The following is a 13,301-nucleotide window of genomic DNA, read 5'->3' as shown; positions in this document are numbered from 1 at the left end:
TTCATTGTTTGGGAAATATCTCCAAGCTTCTATTCTTTATGCTGATGCTTCTGTAGAAGAGTCTGCTATTAGTTTTTCTAAGCTGGAAATATGGTCTAGTTAGAGGTATACCCACTTGAGGCTGTTTTGTAAAATTCAATTTTACAACTGGCTTTAGGACATTTGTCTTCTTTCCAATTGGTTTCTAGGTTCAGATTTATTTTCCTATTTTTGGAACCATATTAATACGCTATCATCCATTCACCAACAAGAGTATAAAAAATGCAACTGAATTAACCAGTAAAAGAGGCACATATCCTTAGCACCTGTGTATGTAAAAAATTTAGAATGTGTCAGATTGACCCTGGCATACTGCTTGTAAAAACACATATTAGACTTTGTCTTGTGCATGGGCTGCCTATTATGCATATGCCTACATAAATGTTAGATGCCTGCATGTGCTTTTTCATTCTCCTCCTTTGTTTCTCCATAGATCTTTTTGAGGGCAAGCGCTGTCTTTCTACTTCTGTAGTGCATTCAAGCCCCTAGTGGATTGTCAAATTATATCCAGTGGATGCTTTATTTGAAAAGAAGCCTTCTCTTTGGATTAGTGGGTTGACAGTTCCATAGAAAGACAGAATATGTAAGAACTCTGGTCGCTTATGCTGTGATTTTTCATATGAATTCTCAAAAACATCAACTCATCTAAAGAAAAGAAATAAGGATCTCCAAAATATTATTGTTCAGAGTCTTTTAAAACTTGCCTGAGCCCTAGCTGGTCTGGGTCAGTGGACAGAGCGTCAGCCTGTGGATTGAAGGGTCCCGGGTTCGATTCTAGTCGAGGGCACATGCCTGGGTTGTGGGTTTGATCCCCAGTAGGCAGCTGATCGATGATTCTCTCTCATCATTGATGTTTCTATCTCTCCCTCTTCCTTCCTCTGTGAATTCAATAAAAATATATTTGGAAAAAAAAAAAAACTTGCCTGAAAAATCCTGCTGTTTGGGTCTCATTGAGATTTAACTCAGTGATGTACAAGGAAAGGTTGGTATAATATAAGGGTATACTGTTCTGAATCTGTTAGTGAAATCAACATTTATAGTCTCTCATTAAACAGCCTTTCTTTGACACCAAAACTTATCAACAAGACAGCTCTTTCTCTAGAAGTGCCGATAGGACAGCAATACTTAAGTAGCTTTCAGCTAAATATATTTGTGATGCCAAATTGCTGCAGCGTGCTCTCATATAGGAGGAAAACTTCTTCTAAATAGTTTAATGGATTATCAGATCAGTTGGTTGATGCACTTGACACTACTGAGCATAATAAAATACATAATGCATTTTAATTTGTTGCCATCTGTAATGTGTTGGATGGATTATAAGTGCACTTGTGTTATATATTTTTGTGATACTATTTTTCTCTCTTGGAATTTTGCTTAACAGAAAATTAAATATGGGGACATTAAAGCTTCATTGGACTTGCATTTACCTTTATGAGTTCTTCCCACAATTGAAGGCAAGAGACTTCCAGAAAATTATATTGTGTTTATCTGTTGCAAATCTTGTTTTTGCAGTGTGTTTGAATAAAAATCTCAGGCTGAGATTCATTACCTACACTTTTACAAATGCATGCTATCCATTTTAATGCATTTTTAAAAGAGTTTTTATCCTTGCAGCAGACTGAGCAGATACAAATTAAATATGTGTGATCGCTAAAAACATCGCTATTTTAAAGGTGTGTCTTCTCCCAAAAGAGAAGTGGCCTAAATGTGGAAATGATGAGTAAAATGCATTTTATTTTTCATAGCACTTCATTTCTCATAGCAGGGTAAACATGTTTCCAAGAGTACTTTTTTCTTCAAAGATACTATACAGATACATTTTTACAGGAACATTTCTCCCTTAGAAGGCTTTCAGATGTGAAAGGGTTTCTATAGAGAGATAGTTTTGGCTTATTTTAGCACTGCTTCATTAATTATTAGCAGCATGTTAGGATATGGAAATAGGATAGCTGTCATTCTGTCTGAATGTGTGTTTACTCAGGAAAGTACATGGACAATTAGATTTAATTCCCTTATCCAATTTTGGCCTCCTCTTTTCAACTAGCCGCATTCACACTTATTCTCACTTAATCCAAACCATCCCTGACACAGTCTGATCACTTTGGCCTGAGGACTTGGCAGGAGCCCCAGACTGCAATGATCAAGAGGTCTTCTTGAGCGTGAACGTGGAAGACAGCCCGAGCCCACCTGTGATTAAGTACATCCAGGTGGGCTGTTCTTGCATGGCTCCAGGGGTCGGGGGTTGAGACTTCACCTTTTAAGTATGAGATGTCATGTCACAGAACTAAGGGATGCCGAGTGATTTGTTCTCGGGGCTACATAAGGTGACTTAATAGAGGCACATATTCCTAAAACATTTCACCTTTCCCCCACATGGTAATTATTACCCCGAAGCCCAGGTAACGGCACCCCGCGTCAGCCTGAAAGGGTTCCTCAGGGTGAGTGTCCTGCCATCTGCGGTCTCTGTGTCTGGCTGCCAACTCTAGCTCTCTGCTCTCCGGCCACGATGTTGTGCTAATTGAGCTGAGGGGCTCAGAGAAGATGCAGTTTTTTTCTTTTTTGCTTTTGCCCTACCACCATGTCTAAGAAAAATTGTTCTTAAAAAATTCCTCTCTCCCACGTTTGTGTTCACTCATCCCGTATTCTTGGTCATTCCAAAGCCTCTGGTTTGTTAAAATCCTTTGCAACTTTGTTAATTTTTCTCGAGCTGCTGAAGTCCTTCATGAGAAGCAGTTTCCCTGTCCCTGGCATCCACTCTGTCTTGCATTTTATTGTGTTTTTAAATACGGGGCATTGTTGCTCTTCATGTGTTCAAACTCATGTTGACTTGTTATTCAAGATATTTTATGCCCATCTAGAATGTTCTATACTAACAGGCTTGGCAAATGTCACAAATGCTGTCCCTAAGCAGGGTTTCTAGGGTTGGCTGGGCTGGGGTTGGCTATAAAATTGGGAAGCAGTCACATTTTGTCTTTGGAATTCTCTCAATGTGCTCCCATGCTATAGAATAAAAGGCTAATATGCAAATCATCCCCTAGACCAAGAATTTGACAGGGAGATTGACAAGGGGTTGGGGCCAGCTGGCCAACCTCCCGTGTCCCCTCTCCCCAGTTGGCCTGGCCCAATTGTCTCCAATCGGGGTGGGCTGGCCGGACCGCACCCATGCATGAATCCATGCACCAGTCCTCTAGTATCTCATATTATTTTTGGGCTCTGAATTCTTGAACTCCTGAAATAGTATTTTAGGTAAAATCAGCTTAGCAGAAAATCACATCATCTATATTTGTAGTTTTGAAAAACTGTCTTCTTAATCAAGTACATCAAGTAGAAATTCTAAAATACTTTTCTAGAGAAAATATTGGCAGAACCTAATTTTTATATATTTTCTATATCAGCTGTCATTTAAACTTTCAGTACAGAGTGGAACTTTCCCTCTGTAGTGCCTTGAAAGAAAATGGATGTGACTTTAACCACAAGCATTTCATTATACCAAAGATAGTTTAAAATTCTCACCTGAGAATATACTTTTTATAGATTTTAGAGAAAGGAAGAGAAAAACTTTGATGTGAGAGAGAAATATCCATCAGTTTCCTCCAATACCCACCCTGGCCAGTGAAATAACCCATAACCGATGTATGTGCCCTGATTAGGAAATGAACCCACAGCATTTTGGTGTAGAAGATGACACTTCACCCGGCCAGGCCTAAACATTCATGTTAGAAAATTAAATGGTTAACTAATGGGCAGACAGCACCTTTAAAAAAAAATAACTTTCTTGAGACCTACTTCAAGTAAGACTCTAAATGGCATGCTAATTCCTTTTTAACTGAGGTGCAATTAGCATGTACCACTAAGTTTAAGATGTACAGGGTGTTAATTTGATACATTTATATATATATATATATATATATATATATATATATATATATATATATATATAATCACAATTTGATTGCCACCAGAGCATTATCTAACACATCTCTCAGGTCAGATGACATCATTCCCTTTTTGTGTTGAGAATAATTAAGATCTAGTCTTTTAGCCACTTTAAAGTTTATAATTATTTACAATGGATTATAATCACTATGCTGGGCAGGAGAGTGCCAGTGCTGATTTGTCTGCCAGTGGCAAATTTGTATGCTTTAGATTTTCAAGCTTTGTCCCTATATTAAGTCACCAGAAAACAAATTACCTAGATCTTGACGTGATCCTTCCATAGGTTCCTGCAGAACATTTGTTGGATCATGATTTATATTTTCAACCTGACTTAAGGGTCAAGATAAACTTAGTCTTTCCGAGAAGCTTGTCTAGATCTTTTGAAATCCATAGTCTATTTTTTCTAATCCATTACTGAACAGAAAAATCACTGTGTGTTGGAGGAAAGTCAGTATAGTAAGTTTCCCAGATCCTGCTCTGAAAATTGTGTTCAGTACAGTTGCCATGTATTGTTCGCAGAGGTGGTTTTTACTGGTTCTTCTGATTAGGCAAGTTGGTGAACACTGACTGGAGGAAGATTATTGGCACTAAGGCTACCATTTCCTCTGAATTTAGCTCTGGAAAGGATTTTATATTTGGCCTGCTCTTCCCAATCTAAACAATGAGCACAACCATAATTAGCCACTCAGCAAATCTGGGAAGACCCTCCCATTTTACAGAAGAGGAGTCTGGGGCTTACAGAGATTACATGCCCAACTTCACCATGATGACTATAAGGGGTTAAGAGTCAATCAGGTCTGAGGTCAAATGCTGCCCTGCCATCTACTTGCTGTGGGAGAGTGAGAAAAGTACTCAACCTTTCTTAGTCTCAGTTTTATAATCTGTCAAATGGGTTTTACAATGGCAACTACCTCAAAGACTATTGCATTCATATAAAATGAAAATAAATACAAATATCCTATCTCCTTGTTTGGCATAGAGCAAGAGCTTGATCAATGTTAGGTGGGATTCTTCTTCCTTAGTCTCTAACACATAATTTGTTTCAAATTCAGTTGGCTTTCACCTATACCATATTGCCTTTTGCAACTAAATTGTGCAAATTGCTTCTCTTTTTTGTATTTATATACTGAAACTTTAAAAATATATGTGGAATGCTTCACAAATTTACATGTTATCCTTATGCGGGGGCCATGCTAATTTTCTTTGTATTGCTCCAATTTTAGTAGATGTGCTGCCGAAGTAAACAGTTTACTAAAACATTTAAAGTCCTATAATTTAGTTGTAATAACTCAGCTGGAAGGCATAGTAAAAGCTGCTGTCATTGCTTCCTCTATGGGAAGTCTGTTTCATTTTATTTCTAAACGACTTTTTCAGCATTGCAATTTTTCTAGTGGCAAAAGGGAATATAACTCTTTACATATTTATAACTAATTTCCTAAGAATTTGGGATTCTTTGGGTCCCCATATAAATGGTTCTATTAAGAAGTGTAACCAAAAGATACACAAATCATTACGGGTAGAGCTCTAGGAATTTTCACAAATTGAACCTTTCCATCCAATTACCACCCACATCAAGAAATAACAGTCATTCCTTGGGGTCCACGGGGATTTGTTCTAAGACCTTCCTGAGGATACCAAAATTCATGGATGCTCAAATCCCTTATATAAAATTGTGTAGTATTTGCATATAACCTGTGGACATCCTTCCAAATACTTTAAAACATCTCTAGATTACTTATAATACCCAGCACAATGCAAATGCTATGCAAATCAGCATTGTACTGAATTTATTAGAGAATAATGACAAGAAAAAGTCTGAACATGTTCACAGATGCAACCAACCTAGGCCTAACTACATGTACACGTCAACAGCAACAGAACTTTTCCCCAAGTACCGTATTTTTTGGACCATAAGATGCACTTTTTTCCCCCCAGAAGTGGGGGGAAAAAGTCCCTGCATCTTATGGTCCAAATATAGCCTACACATATACTTTAAAAATAAAGTTTTTTTACTTGCCTGGCTCTGTGTGGTCTCTGTGTGCTTGCCCGGCTCTAAAATGGTTCTAAATGCTGCTGTTTACTTTATAGGGTTGATTACATGTGTTTATGACTGTGATGTTGGGTTTTAATGCACATAAAATATTTTAGGACACTATTTGTTTCAGAATCTTTTTTTCTTCATTTCCCTTCTCTAAAAACTGGTGCGTCTTATGGTCCAGAGCGTCTTATGGTCCGAAAAATATGGTATATATTTTTTAATCTGCAACTGAAGAATGCTTACAGAGAGGAGGGGAGAGAAGAGAAAAATTGTTGTGAAACAGAAACATTGACCTGTTTGTTGCCTTATGTATGCACCCCAACTGGGGATTGAACTGCAACCCAGGTATGTGTCCTGACTGGGAATTGAACCAGTGACCTTTCAGTGCAAAGGGTGATGCTCAACCAACTGAGCTGTCCTGGCAGGGCTGACAATTTTTGATCTGTGGTGATTCACTGAATCTGAATAGGAAACCTGTGGATATGGAGGGCAGACTGTGCATTATCAGTATCTCAGAGACCCCTTTGCACTCCACCTCCTTCACCACCATTGCCTCCCACCATGTAGAACTACTACTCAGTTATTGGACATTTATAAGTTAATGCTAACATACAAAAAATTTGACATAAATGGATTCTGTATTTTAAATTACTTTGTGTCTGCCTGTTTATCTCTACAACTTGTTTGTGATAGTCATCCATGTTGTGATAGATCCTCTTTTTTTCTCCCATTAACTAGTACTTCCAGCCTGCTCCTGTACTCTGCCCTGCTACTTGCCTGCCCCCCCTCCCCGCCCCAGGCCCTCAACACCTCATTGTCTATGTCAGTGGACAGCAAACTCATTAGTCAACAGAGCCAAATATCTATAATACAACAATTGAAATTTCTTTTGAGAGTCAAATTTTTTAAACTTCTAATTCCACTTCTTCAAAATAGACTCACCTAGCCTGTGGTATTTTGTGGAAGAGCCACTCCACTCAAGGGAGCCATTCATTATTTAATAGCATGCTATTGAGCTTCCATGTATTTGATTGCTTATGAGTGTTTTTATTGTACCTGATTTCTAATTTCATGCCATTAGTCTAAGAAGATGCTTGATATGATTTAAATCTTAATTTGTAGAGACTTAGCTCCTATTCTAACATGTGATCTACTTTTGAAAATGTCCCAAGTGCACTTGAGAAGAATTTATATTCTGTAGCTTTGGGGTGTAATGTTCTGAAAGTATCAATTAGTTCCATCTGTTCTAGAGTATAATTTAAGATTTCTGTTTCCTTATTGATGTTTTTGTCTAGAAGTATCCAGTGATGTCAGTGGGGTAATAAAATTCCCTACTATGCTTGCATTGCTATAGATCTCCCTTAATATCCCCCAAAAGTTTTTGTATGTATTTAAATGCTCCTGTATTGGGTAAATATATGTCTATCAGAGTTATAGCCTTTTGTTGTATGGATCCATTTAGAATTATGAAGTGGCCTTCATCTCTTGTTATGGACTTCATTTTTGAGGTCTATTTGGTCAGATTCAGTACTGCTATCCCAGCTTTTTTTTCATTTCCATTTTCCTGAAAGAAAGAAAAAATTCCAACCCTTTACTTTCAGTCTCTGTGAGTCCTTTGTTCTAAGCATATATATGGGTCATTGTTGGTCATTTTTATTGTTTTATGTCTTGTCATTGTGTATATCCTGTTATCTTGTTGTATATGCCACATGTTTTCCCTATTTATTGTTGATGAATGGACACTTGATCTCTCCCCTCCCCCCCTAGTTTGGGCTCTTACAAATAACACAGCTATGACCATTATTGTGCCTGGCTTTGGTGCTCATAATTGTGTATTTCTGTTGGGTACACATCTAAGAGTAGAATTTCTAGCTCATAGTATAGGCATATATTCAGCTTCAGTAGATAATTGGCATTTCATTTTAATGTGTAAATTCTCACATGGTTCATAAATTATATGAAGCTATAAATTATATTACAGATAGCATATAATTATAGATAATGATTTGAACATATGACCTGCCTGACACCATGAAAAGAAGTATGAAAGCCATATGGATGCATTAGATGTTTGCTTCAGCACTTCTCATGTCACCTTAGAGCAGCGTTTTTCAACCGCTGTTCCGCGGCACACTAGTGTGCCACGAGATGTTGCCTGGTGTGCCGTAGGTGCAGACAAGACAAGAATTTTATAATTTTTCACTATTTTGTTTACTTAATATTTCATAATAAAGTAATTATAAAATACTTTCTTTGTGCTTATTTGATTCCTATTCAAGAGAATTACTTTATATATAGTCAATATAGGCACAGAGTTAAATTTTTTAACATTTTCTAATGGTGGTGTGCCTCGTGATTTTTTTCATGAAACAAGTGTGCCTTTGCCCAAAAAAGGTTGAAAAACACTGCCCTAGAGCAGTGCCTGCTACTTACTCCCAAGCTTCATCTGTTTCTAAAGAGAGCAAGTATGAGCATTAATTAACTCTCTAGTGGACTCTGCTCACCTCTCTCCTATGCAGCCATCATAACCATTATCTCCTCTGTTTCTAATCTCCTCTGCCTCCCCTCCCCCCCACCTCGCCACACACACACACACACACTCTCTCTCTCTCTCTCCCTCCCTCTCTCTCTCTCTCTCTCTCTCTCCCTCACACAGCAGTCTCAGTAAACTCTCCGAGTCACAAATCTATTCATACTTAGTCTCTCATGGGTCTCTTGTTACCTTTGGGATTGAGTGCAAATTATATAATCCTATATAATCTATAATAATAAAAGGGCAATATGCTAATTAGACCAGAGGTCTTCAGGACATCCTTCCTGATGAAGCCAGGGCTGGAGGGAAGCTAGCCCCAGTCCCAGGTGCCTGCTGGTGGCAGGAGGAGGGAAGCCCAGGTCCTGGGTGCCAGATGGAAGCTGGTGCTGGCAGTCAGATGAAGGAAGGCTTACTTTTGTACAAATTTTCATGCATTGGGCCTCTAACTATAACGCGCACTGACTGCCAGGGGTCAGATGCTCAATGCAGGTGCTGCCCTCTGGTAGTCAGTGTGCTCTCACTGGGGGAATGTCATCAACCAGAAATTGGGCTCATGACTGTCAAGCACAGAGGCATTGATGGGAGCCTCCCATCTCCTCCACAGCAGTGCTGAGGATGTCCAACTGATGGCTTTGCCCTGCTTACCATAGGGAGGAGGCCTAAGCCATCAGTCAAACATCCCCTGAGGGCTCCCCAACTGCTAGAGGGTGCAGGTGGGGCTGAGGGACCCCAGTCACCCAAATGCACAAATTTTGTGCATCTGGCCTCCAGTGTATTTTATAAGAGATTTCATGACCTGGTTCTGGCCACACTTCTCTAAGCTCAGTCAGCAAAGCCCTCAGGCCAAGGAACCTGCTGCTGAGCCCAGAAGCAGAGCTGCTTCTATCTGTCTCCTTGTCAGCCCTCACACTGGCCTTCTCATAAAGCATGATAATTTCACTTTCTCAGGAAGATTGTATAAATTGATTGATGTCCAATTTGGTGTCTTTTAACAGAAACTGCTTTCAATTTACAATTCTCCAAGCATTATTTAATGAAATTAGATATTTGGATTTATTCTTATGTCCTTTCTCTGGAAGCTACTTAGCAAATTCCCTCTACATTGGATTAAAATCATGTTCCCCTGTCATTTTCATAAAGACTGCCCAAGGCAGATTGAAGCTGTTGCTTTCCTCCCTGAAGAGAAATATCTTTCTCTTAGATAACAAGGTAACTGTGCTTATCTCCTGTGCTGAAAGCAAGTATGGAACCAATTGCAAAGTGTGCTTTCAAAGAATTTGTACAAATCAGCAGGATTGTACAAAGCCACCTTCTACCCTAATAGACACACAACCTTGTCACCCTTAGACCTGAAGGTAAATTAATTTGAGCCCTGGTATAAGGAGAGAAGTTTGACTAAGCTTACCCTTAAATGCACATTTTTAATTGGGGCCAGCAGGGACCATGTGTCATTAACTAGAATGGCCAACAGTGAAAGTTTTGTTGCATCGATCTGTTTTTGGAGCAAGGAAATACAACTAAATTGAAGTTTTTACTGATGTAAAATTGTATTTTTGTTTATTTAAAAGGACATGTGAACTGCATAATGTAGTTAATGACACATGGTCCCTGCTGGCCCCAATTAAAAGAGCGCATTTATATGTTTTTACCTTCTAAATGTATCTTTTCTAATCACCTATTTAATAGTATATTTTGCCCCTCCCTAAACCCCTCCTCCCTTTTACCTTTCCTTACTCTCCTTTTCCTATAGTATGACTAGAGGCCCAATGAATGAAATTTGTGCATTGGAGGGGGGTGTCCCTCAGCTCCGCCTGCACCTTCTCCAATCTGGGAACCCTTAGGGGATGTCTGACTGCTGGTTTAGGTCTGATCCCTAAACCAGCAGTCAGATATCCCTCTCACAAACTGGGACCACTGGCTCCCAACCGCTTGTCTGCCTGCTGGCCTGATCACCCCCTAATCACTCCCCTGCCAGCCTGATCAACACCTAACTGCTCCACTGCCAACCTGATTGCCCCCAACAGCCCTCCCCTGCTAGCCCGATCGTCCCCAACTGCCATCCCTCCCTTGCAGACCTGGTCCCTCCCAACTTTCCTTTCTTCCCTACAGGCCCAGTTGCCCCCCATCTGTCCTTCCCTGCTAGCCATCTTGTGGAGGCCATCTTTGACTACATGGAGGCAGCCATCTTGTGCAAGGGCATGAGGGTTATTTTGCATATTACCTCTTTATTTTAAATATATATATATATATATATATATATATATATATATATATATATTATTGATTTTGTACAGAGAGGAAGGGAGAGAGATAGAGAGTTAGAAACATCGGTGAGAGAGAGAGTCATCAACCAGCTGCCTCTTGCACACTCCCGTACTGGGGATATGCCTGCAACCAAGGTACATGCCCTTGATCGGAATTGAACCTGGGACCTTTCAGTCCCCAAGCCAAAACTCTATCCATTGAGCCAAACCGGCCTCGGCTAGCTCTTTATTATATAGGATTTTTCTCGTTTATTTTTTGTTTCAATTTTTGCCTCTGTTTGCTACCCTCCTGGCTCCTGAAGAGCACTTTAGAAGCTGGTAATGGTCTTAGGTTGGGTTCTCCTGGAAGCAGGGCCTGAGATGGTATTAGAAAATTTACTTATCAAGTGAAGGGAATACCACTAGGGAAATGAATAAGAAGTGCTACAGGGAAGGGAAGAGACCAATAAGAGGTTCGCATAGTGGCCACCAAAACTAGAGAAAGCTCTGGGAGCCTGTATAGAATACATGCCCAAGAGTTACTACATTTGAAGACCCAGAAAGCTGGGATATTCATGGGGACATTTCTGGGAGTTCCTGGTTGAGGGGAATGTTAAGGCTATGCACTGTGGCTAAGCATAGCTAGTCTTCTCTGTTCTGGAAAAAAAGCTCATGGGCATGGAGATACAGATACTGGCAGCTGAAATACTGCCAGAACACAGTGAGCGTTTGCTATTGGTATTATCACCATATGATTTAAAATGGAGGCAATGAAGTTGCTCAATTGGTTATGTTTACTAAGGACATTGTGTTATCTGTGCTGTTTATATCATAATCAGAAGCCCACTTTTTCCCAATACAAATACATTTTACTATAGCCAAATGGTCAGATGGATATACACTTTGGATAATTGCATTTGGAATAAAGTGAATTTATAATCATCAGGCTGTGCAATCTCACTTGGTTTCCCCTGAAACTGATCCTGTGCTCTTAATCAATGGGTGCTGGACCAAGGTGATTGGAAGGAGTAATCTGGGTACAGAGACCAACCTCATCCTGCACCATTTCCACTGACATTGGCTCTCCCTGCACTATCAATGGCAGGTGGCATTTACCATGAGCAAGTGGCCTCTTTGGGAGATGATATAACTGATCATGTGGCCTCCAACAACTTCCTTTTCCTTGGCCAGGACAGGACTTACCCTGCAAACACCCCTGCATGAGAAAAATAAAATATGAGATGTCCAAATAAACCTATGGTTTGGGGTTGTATGATAGGACAGTAAATGTATTTTAATTTTAATTAATCAACAAATATCACATGTATATCCTCATGCTATGTAATTATGGGCATTGAAAAGAGACCTATAGAAACATAACATGGCCCAGCCAGTGTGGCTTAGTTGGCAGAGCATTGCCCCATGCACCAGGAGGTCGCTGGTTCAATTCCCAGTCAGAGCACATGCCTGGGGTGTGGGCTTAATCCCCAGTAGGAGGTAGGAGGTGTGCAGAAGGCAGCTGTTCTCTCTCTATCTCTCTCTCTCTCTCTCTCTCTCTGTCTCTCTCTCTCTCTCTCTCTCTCTGAAATGAATAAAAACATTTAAAAAAATTGTAATGTAGTGGGTAAATTATGGAAGTACATTATGTGGACAGGGACTCTTAGTAACAATGATTTATTAATGAGCTCTGTTAGCTTTAAGGAAGAGATATATTAATAGAAATAAAATGGAATTCAAGGTAACTGTAAATGTTTTTGCAAGGTCGCTTAAATTCTGTGCACCTGCACCAATATCCATTCACTCTTCCATTCTTTCAGCAAACACATTGAGAAAAGTGACGTGCCAGGAAGAGATTTTGATAAGGTTCATCTCAACCATGGATCCATGAATTCCTACTGGGAACTTGCATTCCTGGAGACTTGAGAGCGAGTGCTTGGATAGGTTGAAGTGCAGATAGTAATGCTCATGGCATCACACCTGTATTACATTCTTTAAAACCACACAAAAGTTTTGGACACAATGGACATAATTGCCTGTTCCTCATTTATATTAGACTAGAGGCACAGTGCACAGATTTATGCACTGGTTGGGTTCCTCAGCCTGGCCCATGGGGATTGAGCCAAAGCTGGCTCTCCGACATCCCCTGAGGGTTCCTGGATTGTGAGAGGGCAGTTCTTGGGTGAAGCACCCTGGAATTGGGCTTCCCCCTCTTTGGTTCAGGGCGCATCACTCAAGAACCACAGCTGCCAAGTCATTGCAGTGAGACAGCTCCTGCATTGAGCATTGTCCCCTGTTGGTCAGTGTGTGCCATAGCTAGTGATTTGCCAGTTGTTTAGGCTTTTATATATAAAGATGATTTGCAACTAACAGAAACCTCAACCCAAATTGGCTGAAACAGTAAGGGAATACATTGCCTCATATAACCAGAAATCCAGTGGTAATTCAGGCTCTGGGGATGGTGGCTTCTATGGCTCAGCAGTGTCATAAAGGACATAGTTCCTCTGTCTTTCTT

At 40.0% G+C, this 13,301-nt stretch overlaps 1 protein-coding gene and 1 non-coding gene across 2 annotated transcripts in view; one reads left to right on the top strand and one right to left on the bottom strand.

The window, feature by feature from the left end:
- THSD7B (thrombospondin type 1 domain containing 7B) overlaps positions 1 to 13,301 on the top strand; it is a 696,543-nt gene that overhangs the window by 502,442 nt on the left and 180,800 nt on the right. The window lies entirely within an intron of this gene.
- LOC118710089 lies at positions 5,116 to 5,220 on the bottom strand. The gene has a single exon (XR_004985298.1). It is a non-coding gene; the product is annotated as a U6 spliceosomal RNA (small nuclear RNA).

This window comes from Pipistrellus kuhlii, unplaced genomic scaffold (genome assembly GCF_014108245.1).
Source record: "Pipistrellus kuhlii isolate mPipKuh1 unplaced genomic scaffold, mPipKuh1.p scaffold_m20_p_7, whole genome shotgun sequence".
In the NCBI taxonomy this organism is placed as follows: Eukaryota; Metazoa; Chordata; class Mammalia; order Chiroptera; family Vespertilionidae; genus Pipistrellus; species Pipistrellus kuhlii.
Note: the sequence above shows the minus strand (reverse complement) of the source record. Positions and strands in the feature narration are given on the sequence as shown.